Below are 18,917 nucleotides of genomic sequence, written 5' to 3'. Positions count from 1 at the left end.
CAGACACACCTCTACCAGTCACTCCTCAGAAGGCCAGTAGAGGTTCTTTGTGGGTCAGTACTGCACATTGTGTCCTGTTTTGTAGAGTATCTAAGTTATGTTACCCCATAGATGGTTCCTTCCATTTCAGGTTTCTATAGGCTCTTTTCAGAGTTATTAGTGGCCATCTGGTTGTGCCTTTGAGGAATGTTCTTATTATCTGGTCACTGTGACTTGATGGACATCTTCTCTAAGGTAGAGCCGCAACTGTACCATATTCTTTTACTATTTAGTTACAGACTTAACAATTATCTGTGTAATATTATAAATTTGATAACCCAACCGTATTTATTGGTTCTCCAGAACTTTATCCCAGACTTTTTTGATAGGAGCCATTTGCTTTGATATGCTGTCTGACAAAATCAAAGCCTTCTCATAACAAAGGTCTTTATTTTGATATTATTATCTTGTACTTTAATTACCTGATTCCATATTGTTATTTATGTAACTTTTAAATACGATTTGGTACACCATAGCTTATTTAGTGGTCTTAATGGTGTGTAAATATATATACAATAAACAAGTGTCTATATTTTTGTTTGTTTTAAACTTTTATTACTTTTTTCAAAATACAAAATATTTTTCCACATTTAATGTGTAATTCAAATAGTAAGGATGCCAATAAAATATATAGTATTTTAATTCCAAAACTTGGGAGAAAAACTGCAAAACAATCTAGAGTTTTTGTTATATGTTTTGTTTTTATTTTTTTATTGTGCAAGAAAAGAAGCAAACAGATTATAGCTCATGGGATTTGTCCAACTCTGCTTTAATTTATCTGTCTGTGTTGCTCTTTATTTTTACAGTGGTCTCAAGGGGTTTACTGTTAATTAAATCTAAACAACTAGTAACAGATAAAAGTATTCATTTAGTGGGTGCAACAAATTCTCTGGCCAATAAATATTTAATCATAAAGCTATATATGTATATGTTGGCTAAAAGAATTGATGTGACAAAACAGTGCATCTATATATATGTGTAAGAATTAGTGCCAGAAAAAGACGACATTGTGACAACTGTGCCAAAAATAGATCTAATTATTAAAGTGAAGCTGATGACAACACAACTGTGGTTATTCCCTATGCTCCAAGTGTGTCTCTAAATGACAAAATCCAATGAAGAATTGAACATATGATTGTAATTAGAGTGCTAACTAAAATGCACTTTGCAGAGTTTGCTGACATATGGGCGACAAAGGGAGAACCCAGGAGACAAGAGAGAAGTCACTCGGAAGCAGAGACAAACTTAGCCGAGGGTCTCGGGTCGCTGATTCGGACAGGACACCCCTCTACCTTAATAATTCTGTTACTCCCAACCGAGTCACCCTCACAAGGGAGTGTCTTTCTTGTCTCCTGGGTTCTCCCTTTGTGGATACTGGATAGTGCCTACATAGGAAATGACCAGGGGGCAGCAAATTGAGACACTAATGTTGATCACTATCCAGTAGACATACCCTTTGCACCACTAGAGGAACCTAGGCTCGGGCTCTTTATTCCTTTGGACATTATCCCTGATAGCTACACACTAACACACGGTTCCACAGAACGCATAGGGACATATCACCCACATCGATTAAACTACCGTATTCTATGTTATTTCTAATGTTACCTGAGATCTACGCAAGATATACTGTTGTTAATTCTTATTGATTTGCTTTCTGCGGCCTTGAGCGGCCATACAATAACTGTGAGAAACTGTGACTTTCGGGGACCTGCGTGTCCTACTACTCTGCTTTTTTGATATTGCTATTGAACTCTAATAAAACTTTTATTCACAAAAAAAAAAAAAAAAAAATGCACTTTGCAGTCAGAGTTGGTTAAGGTCTATAAACACAATCATGGAGAGTTGCAATCATTGCTTAGATGACTCCAAACATAAAACCATATAGGTATAGAAAATAAAGTGAAAGACAACTTAACCGTAATTTTTTCCCAGTTGCTTACTTATAGGTGTGAACGCCTTGCACCAGGGTATACATCTTTGTGCAGTGGCCGTGTAGCTATGGCATATTCTGTAACATTTTTAAATCATCAGGGGTCAGATCCACATTAGCGGGTACTCGCGACATTACTGGTTACATTTGGTGCTGGGTTGTGCTATCTGCAGAGCTTTGGTAAAGCCCTGGGAACGTTACTGATATGTGCCAGGATGCTCTGGGGGGAAAAGATGCACCCACAGTCAGCCACATTGACTAGGATTACCTGGTTAGAGAACCATAAATGGAGAATTGTATTTAAAACTGTAAAACAAGCACACAAATAACAATTTTAGTCCTGCCACACCAAATACAGTATCAATTTTAAACTGCATCAGTCACACACAATGTTAACCCTTTGCTGTCCACATTGGTTTGTGCTCCATAGTGTCAAAACATCAGGTGTCGGTAGAGATTAACCCGTAGATTCCCAATGTCCAGTTGGTGGGGTTTACTGTGGTAATTAAATGCACATACCCAGATGTTTGTTCAAGTTGGGGCTCTTATCTTTGGTCACAAGTGGCTTAAAGACAGTGCACAGAGTGGTTGAAAAAGCAAAACTGAGTTGAGGTAGGCATAACATTAAATGAAAATAACTTTTGTATAATTATAGATAACAAACTAGGCAACGGTATAAAATGTCAGCCTGCCACAGCAAAGGCACTGTGGTATTGATTCGTGATCAAATTTTGCCTCTTTATAAAACAATGGTAAGGCCCTACCTTAAAGGATCACTACAATGTCAGGAAAACAAACTCGTTTTCCTGACACTATATAACCCTTTGCCCCCCCCCCCCTTAGGGCCCCCCTCATGTGGGCTGAAGGGGTTAAAACCCCATCAGTTACTTACTTTAATCCAGCGCCGCTGGTGACCTCTCCTCCCACTCGTCAGCTCCCGAGTGGAGCGGAATGCACTTGCGTGTCCAGAGCGGCGCGCATTAAAAACACCCATAGGAAAGCATTTCTCAATGCTTTCCTTTGGACGTTCTGCACGCTGAATGCGATTTTCGCAGAAGCGCCTCTAGCGGCTGTCAGGACGACAGCCACTAGAGGCTGGATTAACCCTGCAATGTAAACATAGTTTCTCTGAAACTGCTCTGTTTACATCTGAAGGGTTAAAACCTGGGGGACCTGGCACCCAGACCACTTCATTGAGATGAAGTGGTCTGGTTGACTATAGTGGTCCTTTAAAATTGTGGTGCAATAGCCAGTTTTAAAGAAACGTTAAAGAACTGGAAACAATTCAGAGGCGACCTAGAAATTAATAAGCAGGATAGAAAACACAAGTTATAAAGAAAGGCTAGAAAAAAATTTTTTTTTTTCTTTTAAAAAAAAAAGGCATCTCGGAGGGGATAAGATAGCAAAAAACATATATACAGATCCAGTAGAAACCACTAGTTGCTAACATGTTCATTAGTTGGAGTCATGAAGGATTTTTCCCTTTTTTGTGGCATAATTGGCCATCACTTTGAATTATTTATGTATTTATATATCTACAGGATAAAAATATGTGCTTTCGTGATTATACATGGTGGACTTAAGTCTTTTTGCAGCCTACATTACTATGTTACTGGGTGTCTCTATCTTGGCTCCTTGTCCGTTTTTGTAATAAGCTTTCACTACATCACCAGAGTGACTGCTCTCAAAGCTTTTTATTCCAGGTGTTCCTGGTCTCAGGGTTGACACTCCCAAAGTAATCTGCAAATATAAAGTAGAGATTCTAGGGCTCTCAAATTAATCCTTTCAAAGTGGAAACTGCAAGCAAAACGTGACAATGTTTCAGCCTACAAAAATAGAAACAATGAGGGTAGCACAAACAATTGCAAATGTGCATACAAAAGTGCTACAAACAGATTTATTTACAAGGACATTAGGTGCAAACATTTCTGGTTTGCCCTTTATCAATGCATGTCCCAGAGACATTGGTGCAATGTCTGGGACATGCAATGTCTGGGACATGCATTGATAAAGGGGATAACCAGAAATGTTTGCACCTAATGTCCTTGTAAATAAATCTGTTTGTAGCACTTGGTGTGCACATTTGCAATTGTTTGCGCTGCCCTCATTTTTTTCTATTTTTATGGATTACTTGCTGCTGCAAAGGGAGGTGTCAGCTGCACAATAGGAAAAGTTTGTATTTTGATTTTCTCTGGGTACTGCAGTAACCCTTAGCTCAGTTATATACTGGCCATAACAATGTTTTGGCCTACATTGGCCTTTGTCAAGTCAAAAGCCAATGTAGGTAAAAATGTTGTCACTTTTTGCTTGTGATTTCAATTGAGAAAATAAAACACTGCACTGAAATGGATTCATTTGTGTGCTTAGATTCTCTACTTTATATTTGATTATTGTAAGCTGTGTCCTTTGTATTTGGTAAAGATGCATAAAGAAAGCAGGGGAGAGAATGAAACCCTGGAAGTGTTGTGTTTTAGAAAGTGGTGTAAAGTTCTAAAAGTGGGACCATCACCATAGAAACCAGTATAACCAGAAAGGAACATTCCATTGGTGACTCTTCCCCTTTAACATTTTTGCACCATTGATTAAAACAGAACACTTTGATAAATCTGTTCATTTCAATGTTGTATCTAAGATTTTATTTTAGTGTTCACGTTACATATGTTCAAAACTCCCACATATTCACACACATTGCATACTATCTGTATGAGGCTGTGTTTATTGCATGGGATCTACCCTGTGTCCTATAAAATCTAAGGATCCATAGCAGCTGTCCCTTGGGCCCCTGGTACTGTCCAGCTGCAACTGTTTCATTCACAGAGACCATGAGTGTCATTAAATATTAGGCATCGTGCTTCCCATCCCTGTCTAACTGCTCTAGCAACATGGGTGTTGGCTGTACTAATGACAATCAGTCATAACTGGCAATCATAGCCAATCATAAACCAGGCCTCGGAGTCTGTCAAGAAAATCAACCAATCCTTCCTCCCTTTCTCTCCCCTTGGGGCATTCACACTGATTCTCAACGCCTCGGCAACAGGAATGCCTTGCTGCAAAGGCTAGACTATTGTGGTGGTGCTGACTACTACATATAATAAATCATCTATTATTTAATTAAGACCATTTTCTGTCTCATTGACTGCTGCCCTTGGGTAAGCAAAAGTAAATCCTGGCTGTCACTTCATCTGTCATCAATTTTTTTTTTTTTTTTTTTTATAAAGTAATCAAAATAATCCCTCTCTGGTTCTCTCTCTCCAGATCTTTTTCTGTATCTATCGTATGCAAGTTTCTTGTGGGGTTCTGAGGGGGAATGGTATGGGTCCATAGGCAGAGTATTACTCTATCGATACTAAAGGTTTACTATGACCCCCCAAAAAATGTGTTTTAAGAAAAAACTGGTTTTGGTTGGAGTAACCCCTTCTAGCCTGGACTGACTCCTCCCCCCACGACCCCTCCCCCCCCAAAAAAATTAAAGGGACACTATATTCACCAGAAATAACTGCAGTTTAATGTAGTTGTTCTGGTGAGTATAATAGTTCCCTTCAGGAATTTTCATGTAAACAGAGAAAGTTTACATTGCCCGCAGGGACACCTCCAAATGACCACTCCTTAGATGACCACTGGAGGTGCTTCCTGGCTGAGTGCTGCACAGTAAGCAGCCCTGCCGTTCAGCGTCCCCACGCTCTGCATGGAGACGCTGAATTTTCCTCATAGAGGCAGTGTTTGGCCCGCCCCCTTGCCGATTTTAGCCAATCCAATGCTTTCCCCACGGGAAATTTTGCAATTTTGATGATGTCACCCAGGGGACGGGGCCAGCGCCGGCAGACCTGTGGAGAACTGGAAAGAAGGTGAGTTTTAACCCATTCAGAGGGGGCTAAGCTGGTGGGGGCAAGCCTCCTAAATGGTGGGTTTTCACTATAGGGTCAGGAATACATGTTTGTGTTCCTGATCCTATAGTGATCCTGTAAATAAAAGGTTGAAATGTAACTCAGAACCAGCGCCGAGGCCAGGTTCTCATTCATCACAATCTTCTTTCCTCAACTGACATCAATCACACCTGCCTTAAGGGGAGGGAAGTCAGGAATGGTGGACTGAGTGGAGGACAGGAAAGGCATGAAGGGGGAATGCTGCCATTGGCTGACTGGCACCAGCATGTTACCCAGCATGTTATCTGGAGTTAGATGCCAATTGTTTACATTAACATAGGTCCGCCTGTAACTCTTGTTCACTGGCTGGCTAATGATGCCCCAGTAACGCTGCCAGGGGTGCCAGAAGGATTTAATCTACAGTGTTTCACTTTGCACATACATACTCTGGGAACCATAACCCCTTCTTCTGGTGCAACTTTGCACAGGCAAACTGCAACAGGCAGACCAGGAAGAGACTCTACCAGTCAGTTCTGATGACTAACTGATGAATAAGCTTGAATATAACCGCACATGAACACTGAGGCATACAAGAGCAGTAAAAAGGGGCTTGTGTTTTTTATATTAAAATATTTCTACTATCATTGACATAGCAAACATTCAGTCATTGGCTAAATATTCATTAGCACACAAGAAAAACGACTTATCCACAAAAAATAGTCAGAATATACATTAACACATAAAGACACTTGTAATGCATACAAAGACCTGTAAAATATTTATTATGCTCACTATACAATTGTAATACAGACTTTTCTTATTTACACCGTTTCTAGCTTTACTTTGTTACTTTTTTATGAACTAAAGATTAATTTAATTTCAACTGTTCATCATATATCTATAAAATCCTTTAGAATTCTTATTTTGCAGAAAGGTCACATTTATTATTTCATGAACGGCTCCACTTTTTAGCCTACTGGTAACATACACACATGCTAAAATTACAATATTTTCGGAATAGCATTCATTCCAAAGGGTATAATCAGAAATGGTAACATATACACATATATGAATAAAGATAATGCTTTGTCATTCTTCTAAATTGCTTCAATAAAATCGTTAAGTCAGTATTACCATAAGGGACAGCGGGAGCAAAATTCCCTTTCACCAAAACTTGAAAATTCTAAATATCCATACACACTTAAAGCGACTCTGCTACTTTAAGAGTATTTGCATTTTTGATTTACCTTTCTGCAATACAGAGAAATGTCAGAGCATGAAACAGTGTAACACTGTATATGTACAAGTAGGTATGCACACAGTTAAAGGAACAAATCCTTTCGGCATTATTTTCTGCCACTTCCGCATACGTCACGCGTTACGTTCTTATCACGTGACCAGTGTGCGTTCCACACTCAAAAAAAACAAGGCCGTGCGTTCCACCATGATCGCAAAGGATACAACACACACACACAGGCAGACAGTCACACACACACACAGGCAAACAGTCACACACACACACACACACACACACACACAGGCAAACAGTAACACACAGGCAGTCACACACAAGCAGGCAGTCAGACAGTCACACACACAGGCAGTCTCACACACACACACACAGGCAGTCACACACACACAGACACACACACACACAGGCAGTCACACACACACAGACACACACACACATGCAAACAGTCACACAGGCAAACAGTCACACAGGCAAACAGTCACACACACACACACCCAGGCAGTCACACACAAGCAGGCAGTCTCACACACACAGACAGTCTCACACACACAGACAGTCACACACACACAGACAGTCACACACAGGCAGGCAGACACACACACACACACACACACAGACTTACCTCTTTACATTATGGCTGAAGGGAGAGTGGAAGCAGTTAGATGTTGTGGAAGCAGGGACTCCTTCCTGCTTCCCTCTTCCTGTGCAGCAGATACCAGGGACTTCGGGTAGGTATAAGCCACGCCCCCATCTCACGATAAGCCCCGCCCCCGCCGCTCGGTAAGCCCCACCCCCGCCGCCTCGATTTTTTTTTTTTTTTTACTTTTTTGCTCCCCTGTCACCCGGCCATGTGTGAGCTATGTCGGCCAAAGGGCGCCCCCTTCTCCATGGCGCCCTGTGGGGCCGCACAGCTCGCACAACCCTAAGGCCGGCCCTGCGTGGGATAGGCATAAGGCTATCCTAGCTATAAGATAAGGCCAGGGACTAATGAAAGTATTTAGAAAATTGGGCAGACTAGATGAGCCGAATAGTTCTTATCTGCCGTCACATTCTATGTTTCTATGTTTTAACATTTTCTAGATGTGGTGCTTGCTATAGTCCTCACATATAACATTTTGCAAATGTATAGCTTTAAAATTGTAATTCATCTCTTGAAGATTGTACTGGTACTCAGTGTCACTTTAATCTACTATGATGTACTTTTCTTTGACTACACTTGGGTAGAAAATATTATGATGAAAAAAAATTGCGCATAGACTTCTGTCAATGAGTATTTTGGACGGGTTGATGACAGAAGTCTACACTACGGAATATATTTCAAATCTGCAAAATAATAGATCACCTACAGCTAGCCTTGAAAATTACACATGGCAGAGTCACAAATAAACTTTACATTATGAAAGAGTTGGCCATTTTAGATCTGTAATAATCAACGGTGATCAGGACACACTGCACAATGACAACCACTGATGCAATCTGCCAATAAACTGGATGGTCTGAAGGAGATGCAACATGTAAACTAATGCATCTGCAAAAAGTAAGCAAGACAACCTTGAACACGAGTAAATGCAGTTTTTTTTTTAACTCTAGTCATGTCCCAGATGTTTATGATTGACCCCCTAAATCACTACAAGCTTTTCCCAAGTTAGAGACAGAAAGAGATATATACATAGGAATCAATTATATTTCCACAATATTAAAACTATTTAAAATATTATATGCATGCAGAATTAATTAAATGCTGCCTAGCCAATGATACACATCCTTTCCTAATGATACTCATATTTTGACTATGGCTCTGAGCAGGTTAAATGTTAATGACTACCACCACTAATGTGATTCGCCTACATTTGTTTGCTTTATCATGCATAGCTCATTAGAAGATCTTACTCAGTTTCTACTCATAGCCTATTAAATAACCCCTAAATTATTTTACCAACTTATTCAAATGAAGTCAATAGCACTGCAGAATACTATGTAGAATACTATGTTTCAGAATTTTATTAAACATCTTAATGTGGTTATGGGTTCTGTCTCCCTAGATAGGTTTGGCCAAATGGTAGATATCCAGCTGTTGTAGAACTACATTAACCACAATGCTTTGTCAGTATTAAAGCGGCACTGTCATGGCCGAATCCCGTTTTTTTTTAACCCCCTCCCGACTCCACTACATCTAACTGACCCCTTAGTCACCCCTAAATGCCACTAAGCCCCCCATATTACCTATTTTGTAATCTTTAATTTCTGCCCCGACCTATATTCTGGGCGCCGCCATCTTTGTGTGGGTAGATGAAGTCCCTGTGGGACACGTCATCTGCCCACACTAGATAGCGCTGTGAGATTCCCGCACATGTCCAGTTAAACACTTGGGCATGCGAACGGGAATTTCATCTATTCATTCATTCGCCAGAAAGAAGAATGAAAGAATAGAAATTTCAGACGAATTTCAGTGTTTGTTTGTTCGTTCAGTTTATTACAAGGATGGAGCTACCGGCTCGCAGCTCCCTCCTTGTAAAATGTAAAGATAGAAGCGGCAGGAGAAGTGCTCCCCGCCACTTCCTAAGCCCCCCATGTCCTCCCTCACTCTATGGGGGTCAATATGACCCCCATAATAGCATAAGGGAGATTAAAATCTCCCGAATGCCCCTACTCGCTATACCGATTTCTGACTAAATAGTGTGTTTAAACAGTTTAAATACCAAAGAACTTTCCCACGCTGTGTAAAATTACTCATAACACGCTGATAACACAGTAGGTCCCCCTCCCCCCCTCATTGTCCGTTATGGCCCCCACCCACCGCTCAGAGGTTTAGGTTTGGGCGGGGGGGAGGACAATAGGTCCCTCCCTCCCCTGATTATCCTTTAGGGTACTAGGGCTTTTTTGTTTTTTTTTAACAGTCACTGTTTACTAGACATGCCCCTACTCGCGGTATAGCGAGTAGGGGCAGATAATTTACTAATAGTAAGTAATCTTTACTTAGTATTAGTAAATGTGGCTGAAAGACCAATTTAGGTCTTTCAGCCTTTTGGTAGATAGCTCCCTAATATCGTGGGAATTAGGGAGTTATCTAGTAAGCGGCTGCAAGATGCAGCCACAGCACGAATAGGATCGGAGTTTCATTCATTCGAATGAAATTCTGATACGAACAAACTCCCAAATAGCATCCTAACATGAATGGAGAAACTGTTCTCATTCTGTTAGGACGCAATTCGGCAGTTTTGCCGGCGTTCTGTCTAAGTGACAGGACGTTCGGCAATACTGACAGGAAGCATCATGGGAACAGGGAGCAAAGCTAAGGATTATGGGAAAATTGCTCTGACCACCGGAAACGAAGCACACTTGATCCTCCGCTGGTCATAGCGTAGGAAACCTCCAGAAGAGAAATAGTCCCTACTTTGTCTTATGTTTTAAAGAAAACTAGAGCAGACAGGAAGAAATGAAGAACAGATCCTGAGAGAGGGAGAGAAGAGGAATCGATTGGGGAAAGGTAAGTTTGGCATGACAGTGCCGCTTTAAGGCTGGCAAATCATCAAAACAGTTGGTTGTAGTTCTACACCTGAATTCCGCCCACCACTGTGCTAGTTTCTGTCAGACAGCTCTTAAGTTCTGACCCATTTGCTGAAGTTTGACAAAGACTGAAGTGAACTTTTGAACCTTGAATCTTGAACAGATTGTTCTAGTTAGACTTTCCTTTGAATGGTTCAAAGATTGGACCTCTGTGGACAGACCCCATTGTTTAAAACCTTTTCAAACATGGCTGCCTGCCAGGCCAGGGTTGATAAACCTGTATACTTTTAAAAGAAAGCTCCAAGCACCATAACCACTATGACGCACTGTAGTACACACTGTAGAACCGAAAGCTCTCTGCATTGAGCTTAGCCCAGTGGAACAGGGTTAGATGATTAGCTAAGAGTACTCAGCTGATGCTCTCAGTCCATTGCTCTGCAGGATTTACCTTAGTGGAGATAAGTGAAGCTCTGTGAAGGCGTCAGCGGCTCTCCTGGAGTCTGAGACTGGTGTCAGATGAACACCAGGTAATTTGCCAAACCATTTGCAAACAATTTGATTACTTTGCCTGAGAGGGCACCATGGCAGTCATTGCATTATAAGCACTACACCATGCTGCTTGTAGTGTTGCTTTAAGTAGCTTGTTCAACCTATTTTATTATCAACAAAGAAAAAGAGAAGATGCACTTCCTCACAGTTTTTATGGAAAATACTGAAATATATTTATACTAGCAATATTTTTAAAGCCAAAATAGAGTGTTCTTGGGTTCCATGTCAACTATTTCTCTTATTTCACCTCACAGAAGATGTAGCTAAATATGAGATAAAACCAGTTTCAGGGCTTTTCGCTAACTGCGAATTTTGCAGATAAAACTTGAAGTCATGCCCATTGATAACACAACCACACTGCTTTTAATCTTCATGAATGTTTCTTACATTACCTGCTTTATCACTGTCTCTCCTGTCATCTCACCTACATACAATATCAAATGGCAAACAAACGGCCAAGCTTTCTATTTTGACTATTATTATTATTGCCATTTATATAGCGCCAACAGATTCCGTAGCGCTTTACAATATTATGAGAGGGGATTATACTATAAAATAGGACAATTACAGATAAACTTACAGGAACAATAGGTTGAAGAGGACCCTGCTCAATCGAGCTTACATTCTATAGGACTATCTTTATATAAACTATTTGCTGACTGAAAATTTCCTTAAATTAAGATTTAAAAAAAAAAATAATAATTGGAAAGCACAGGCAGCCACACAGTACAACCTGTAGAGCACTCAGGGATGGTGGGGGTACACAGAATCCCAAAAGGCCTCAAGCTGAATAACAATCTGGAGTGAAGCACGGCTCTTTTCTCCGTCTGTAGATGGTAGTATTTTATAAAGAAATATGCATTCATAACATGTCTGGTCATTGTTGTTTAATGGGATAGTCATGGTCAATAATTTAAAACGGAATCAGGTAACGACGTGACATCGAATTTCCAGAGTCCTTAGCAGCAACTTAAACAAGTCTAACTTTACCGTCAATTGTTAAAATGGCAAACATATACCCAATCAAATGATAGGAAACCTCTATACAAAGTATCTGTGTCAAAAGCAAAACAGCAAATGCAAGACTTAAGGAAAGAAAAAAGGGTGGGGGGGGGCTAAACTGAGGGAATCCAAAAGGACGCAATTTAGTAATATATAACTCAAGGGAAAAACAAACACTGAAGTACTAATCCACACTCAATACACTTCATTTGCAGTCACAGCAGAGGAATCTCAGATATGTAAACAGTCCTAAAATACTAGAATATAAACCCTGCTTAATTTAAGCCTGACAAGTTGGTGACCCTCTCTTCTTTACTGGGATTTCTTCGATCTTAAATTGTACAAATAGGTCCTCCTGGCCTATTCTGGGTATCTTAATAAACTACCTTCAACATTTTGCATTACAGCTACAGTACGCATATGGGAAAATGAGAGAATTTATATTTTGAAAAGAGTTCAGAGAAAGACTACTAAACTGGTTCATGGATTACAGGATAAAACTTTCTAGGAAAGGTTAAAGGATCTTAACATGTATAGCTTGGAGGAAAGACGAGACAGGGGGGATATGGTAGAAACATTTAAATACATAAAGGCAATCAACACAGTAAAGGAGGAGACTATATTTTAAAGAAGAAAAACTACCACAATAAGAGGACATAGTCTTAAATTAGAGGGGCAAAGGTTTAAAAATAATATCAGGAAGTATTACTTTACTGAGAGGGTAGTGGATGCATGGAATAGCCTTCCACCTGAAGTGGTAGAGGTTAACACTGTGAAGGAGTTTAAGCATGCATATGATATTCATAAGGCTATCCTAGCTTTAAGATAAGGCCAGGGACTAATGAAAGTATTTAGAAAACTGGACAGACTAGATGGGCCGAATGGTTCTTATCTGCCGTCACATTCTATGTTTCTATGTTGAGAAGTGAATTATTTGGAATTCAAAGTGACTTCAAACAAAATGTCAAACTTTAGCGCAAAATAGCCAGATGAAATCCATGACATGCATAGCAACAATCACCTTTTGCCAAAGTTCCTTTGGTAACAATTTATCGATTTGCATAGGAAAAAAAAATAGCCACTGAAAATTGAATTGTAAAATTTAAGCGAAAATCACTCATTTGGAACAATTCTTTAACTCAGCTATAGTAACATTCTTGACCATTTTAGTCTAAAGTTTTCCAACTCAGTTTTTTACTGCATAACATTTTTTGTTCAGTCAATAAACCCCGTAGTGAAGATTTGTGCTCTAAAGCAACTTCAGAACTCCAACAAATCCAACTCGACAATCTAAAAAGTTCTGTCAACACATTGAAAGATGGACAAAAAAAACAACTAAACCTATTTTCAGTTATCTGTGTTGACGCTGCAGAGAAAACTTCCTAGTACATACTTCCTTTACACACCTTGGAAAAGAGCAATAGTATAATTGGTAAAAAATAAATTTAAAAAAAAAAAGTATTTATGGTACCTACAAATATATGCTAAACTTCTGCAAATGAATATATCATCATATTTTTAGTACATCCCTTATAAATAATGTTATTCCATTCACAAGACAATTTAACACTCAAGAGTGTTAATTCTTGTTATTACGGATGTTCTCGTTACACATTTTTTGGAACAACAATTGATTAAAATGTCCAGTCTGGAAAAAACAATATGAAACAGAATTCAGTTTAACACCAGCAAGCAGAAGAAAAAAAATCCCAAATATAATATACATTCTAATATTACATATAAGAGATAAACCCTAGCAGTCAGACTGAGTATTAAAAAAAACGTCACGCGTCCTTCACTCATTAGCAGAGCAGGACAGACAGGAGTGAGACATAAAGGAAAAATTAATTACAGACAGATAAAAGAATATGGAGGATGCCAAGTGTGAAGCTTGTCTGGAGAAGGAGCTGGTGTTTTAAGTTAAAATGCTTACAGTCATCTTGACATGTTCATATAGCTCTGACAAATCACTTTTTTTTTTAGCTAAAATAGAGGCATGTATTTTTCTCTTGCATCATCATTTATAATTGTAAATCGCAGGCTCTAAAGAAGCAGGGATTATTATGCATAGTGTCATTGGCGTGAAAGCACTAGAGACAAATAAGATCAAGGATTAATAAGATAATATTTATGAAGCCACAATGTATCCTGCACAGAAACTCAGTTGACAGGAATATAAAAAGAGCTGTTAAGTAATATCTATAATATAACAGTAAATAAAAAGCTACGAAATAATATCTATTATATAACTGTCTACAAAAAGGAGCCATCAAATAATATCTATTGTATAACTGGCCATAGCACATGTATTTAGCTTCCTGTTCTGACAAGCTGACACTCTGAAAGGCTGCTGATAAATTAGGATATAGCTCTCACCCTGACAGTTATATCAGAACACACACCACAACTCTGATCAGACAGAATCCTCATAACCTCATCTGCAAGGCACTCACTTCTTCATTCAAATGGAAGATGCTTAAAATAGGTCATGTAATAAGAGATCAGAGGAGCTGCTATTCTCAACGCTGCCGATCAATACATCTCCAGACTGGTGTGTACAAGCACTGTGCACTGTGTATTCCTACTTTCTATTAGGCATGATGACCTTTTTACAATACAACAGCATCCCCAGCACCCAAAATGTACCTACCTGCAGGTAGATCTCCATAGGAATGCCAGTGGGAAGCCCTGTGATATATGCAGGGTAGTGTTATATATCAGATATATGATATCACAACTTATTGTGTTATTAAATTACTCTCCCATTGAAAAAAGGTGGGAAGGTGATCATCAGCCTTTTCCTTCTTCAGATGCTTTAAATGTCCTCTCTCCTCTCTCTCTTTTTTGGGGGAGACTACTCTCCCCCATCCAACCTTATCCCTCTAGCCTGGTGTCTGCGGGGAGGGGTATAATAACCTAGACAGTATCCCCTTTCACCGCAACTCCGCCTAGTCGATGATCTTATATTGGCTCTTAGGCTGGAAGGGGGATGTGGGAGACATACAAATACACAGAGGAGAGGGAGGGGAATAAGTCCCGATCGTCTACCGGAAATTGAATACAGCGATCATAAATATACCACAGGAAGTATGTAATAACACATACAGTCGGGCTCCACTCTCCTCCTCCCATTCACTATGAACAGAGGCCGGAGATAGTGTATCAAGCCCCGCCCCCTGCACCTCCCCCTGGCTCGGAGCTGGTCGATCGGTCTGGACGTTCTAGGACGCGCATAGACACAGCGTTGTGATTGTCCCATTGTTGTCGGAACGTTCGATGGGTGGCACGTGAGCGCGCGCCTTGTGTGCACAGCCCAGACAACATGCACTACAGACAGAGAGCATGTGATAACTCACATAGCATGCCTCCTACAGGGCTGCTTCGCAGACAGCGCTCAGTTTGTGATGTTAGGTTTAAAATGTTTGCAAGAAAAGCATTGACATTCTCAATAAATTGGGTCAGGTCCATAAAGTAAAATTATTATAGCTGACATTCTGGTTTTAGTCATAGTTTTGCGAAGCTCGTTTTATAAGGGTGTGTGGCCTTTTTTGTTGTTGTTGTTTTTTGTTTTCTAAAACAGCTATAGAAAATATAGTCACATTTTATTTATCAAAGAAACTAAAACTTAAAACTAATATATTAGATTTCCAACAAGACTTTATTTACAAAATCTAAAGTTTAACAGATCAAAATAAAAAAAAATCCTAGTGACCATGTTGTGAATATGTAGTAATAAAAAAAATATATAAGCATATAAACTCAGGTGTCATATAATAAGCAGGCAGTTTAAAAAATGTGGTAATGGAGATGACAGGCAGAAGTTAAAGTGATGTATCACTTTGGGACAACTGTCTCATTCAAATGCTTTAGCTTTGAATGAGACAGTTGTATCACTCTGCTGCCTTAACCCCTTAAGACTGCAGCCAAATGTACAAGTTGTGATCCACACAAAACGTAAACAAAACCTGGCATTTGCGCTATATGTCTGTCCAACCGTAATTCACCTCTTTCATATTAAATGCACCCACACTTATTATATATCATTTTATTCAGGGGAAACAGGGTTTTCGTTTAACATCAAATATTTAGGTATGGAACATAATTTAATATGAAAAAAATATTAAAAAAATGGGAGAAAATAAGAATTTTTAAAATTGTTTTAGTTCTACGTGACATTTTAACTGTGAGTGTCATAATACTGTTTGCTTTTACTGCAATACAATACACATATTTGTATTCAGCGATGTCTCACGTGTAAATCAGTACCCCCTATGTACAGGTTTTATGGTCTTTTGGGAAGTTACAGGGTCAAATATAGCTTACATATTTCAGTTTTTTCACATTGAAATTCGCCAGATTGGGTACGTTGCCTTTGAGACCATATGGTAGCCCAGGAATAAGAATTACCCCCATGATGGCATACCATTTGCAAAAGTAGACAACCCAAGGTATTGCAAATGGAGTATGTCCAGTCTTTTTTAGTAGCCACTTAGTCACAAACACTGGCCAATATTTGCGTTCAAATTAGTTTTTTGCATTTACAAATATTAACACTAACTTTGGCCAGTGTTTGTGACCAAGTGGCTACTAAAAAAAAACGAACATACCCTATTTGCAATACCCTGGGTTGTCTACTATTGCAAATGGTATGCCATCATGGGGATAATTTTCATTCCTGGGCTACCATACGGTCTCAAAGGCAACCTGGCGAATTTTAATGTGAAAAAACTGAAACGCAAACCTTATATTTGACTCTGTAACTTTTGAAAACACCATAAAACCTGTACATGAGGGGTACTGTTATACTCAGGAGACTTCGCTGAACACAAATATTAGTGTTTCAAAACAGTAAAACGTATCACAACAATTATATCGTCAGTGTAAGTGCCCTTTGTGTGTGAAAAATGCAAAAAATGTCACTGTCACTGACGATATCGTCGTTGTAATATATTTTACTGTTTTGAAACACTAATATTTGTGTTCAGTGAAGTCTTCCGAGTAAAACAGTACCCCCCATGTACAGGTTTTATGGTGTCTTGGAAAGTTACAGGGTTAAATATAGTGCTAGAAAATGTAATTCCCTGAACTTTCGGCCTGGGTTGTCAGGCAGGTCCTGCAAATTGTAATTAATAAAATGACCTAATTATGTAAAATTATTACATATATATATATATGTGTTTATATACGGTATATATATATATATATATATATATATATATAATTTTTTTATTATTTTTATTTATATATAGGTATATATATAGTGATATATACGTATATACTTATGTATATAGATATATATATTATTTCGTTCTACATGTATTTTCCAATTTATATTTTTATTGAGTTGTCATGAATAAAGCATAACTTTTCCATTTTATGTATAGTTAACATGAGTAAAGCAGGCATAAACTATTGCAATTTTTATATAATGATGAACCATTGTGATCTTTTAACTACCACTATCATAGGGCATATAGTGAGGGAAATTGCTGTGATGGTCTGACCTTGGCTGTTAGTCCCTGATAGACCACTTTAAGAATTGGTCAACTGTCAAGTTTCAGCTTGGCCTTGGTGCATACTGATCTCTGGGCTCTAGGGCTGGGTGGGTCACTGCTTGGGAATGGGGGTGTGAGATGAAGTCCGTGGATCAGCACCAGGAGGTATTCCCCCCTAGTGGCCTGGTCGGCCTCTGTGCCGTGCTGGTGCCGGTCTCTTTTCCGCCGGTCCGATGTTGCCTGGAGGGTGTGCCTGTCAGAGTTTGAGGATGCATGTCCAAGTGTTTATATAGCTCCTCGGGGTCCTCTGCCGATGTCAGAGTATGGAGCATTTCGCCAGCTGTTACCTCCAGGGACCCTTCCACTCCCCAGCGGTATTTTATAGAGCAGTCTCTTAGTTTCTTTGCCACCGGTGCTAATTTACGTTTTTCCACTAGCACAGGGAACGGAATGTCGCCATAAACTGCCACTTTGCTTCCCTCAAAGGTTATGTTCCCCTGTGTTCTAGAGAAGGTTATGATCGCGTTCCTGACAGCTACATCACGTGTTACCGCTATGACGTCTCTGGTGGTTCCCTCTGGTGCTGCTGGGGATTTTCGGACCCCTGTTGTTGGTGTAAATAATTTATCATATATTTTTATATGCACTGTGACTATTTTTTGCTCATAATAAACATTAATTTATTAAGTTCTGCCTTTTCTGGCTAAGAATCATGTTAACTGAAGAGACTAATTAGTATTTTGCAATTACATAGATATTGTGAACAGTAAAATCTGGTGGGTTTTTATTATTAATTTACCTGGGGGACCAAGGCACCCCATTTATAAATTGTCTTGGTGGTAGCGTTAAAATAGTAATAGTTATATTATTATGTTTAAGTGTGGGTAGTGTTCAAGGGGGATTTTGTCATTATTTCCGGTCTAGTGCAGACAAATAATGAACTTTAACCCTTTCACCACACATAACTGCATCACGCACACTCTTGGAGTAGGGTGCATTCGTGACAAACACTATAGTCACCAAACGAACTTTAGGTGAATGAAGCAGTTTTGGTGTGTAGATGATGCCCCCGCAGTTTCACTGCTCAATTCTCTGCCATTTAGGAGTAAAATCACTTTTATTTCTGTCTATGCAGCCCTAGACACACCTCCCCTGGCTGTGACTCACACAGTCTGCATGAAACCAAAATGGTTTCACTTTCAATCAGATGTAAGTTTAAATGTTCTTATCTCCTGCTCTGTAAATTGAACTTTAATGACATGGAGTCTCCTTTAAGG

At 39.3% G+C, this 18,917-nt stretch overlaps 1 protein-coding gene across 2 annotated transcripts in view; it reads right to left on the bottom strand.

The window, feature by feature from the left end:
* Positions 1–15,338, bottom strand: part of KIAA1958 (KIAA1958 ortholog) — a 117,356-nt gene extending 102,018 nt beyond the window's left edge. Inside the window, exon 1 of one of the 2 annotated variants that reach the window (XM_063455298.1) lies at positions 14,796–15,338. The gene's annotated coding sequence lies outside the window, so the exon portion shown is untranslated. Of the gene's footprint in view, positions 1–14,598; positions 14,670–14,795 lie in introns of those variants that run through there. The other variant, XM_063455297.1, reaches the window with a different exon arrangement.
* Positions 15,339–18,917: the final 3,579 nt, after the last annotated feature.

Source organism: Pelobates fuscus, chromosome 5 (assembly GCF_036172605.1).
Source record: "Pelobates fuscus isolate aPelFus1 chromosome 5, aPelFus1.pri, whole genome shotgun sequence".
Classification (NCBI taxonomy): Eukaryota; Metazoa; Chordata; class Amphibia; order Anura; family Pelobatidae; genus Pelobates; species Pelobates fuscus.
This window is presented reverse-complemented; position numbering and strand designations above follow the sequence as displayed.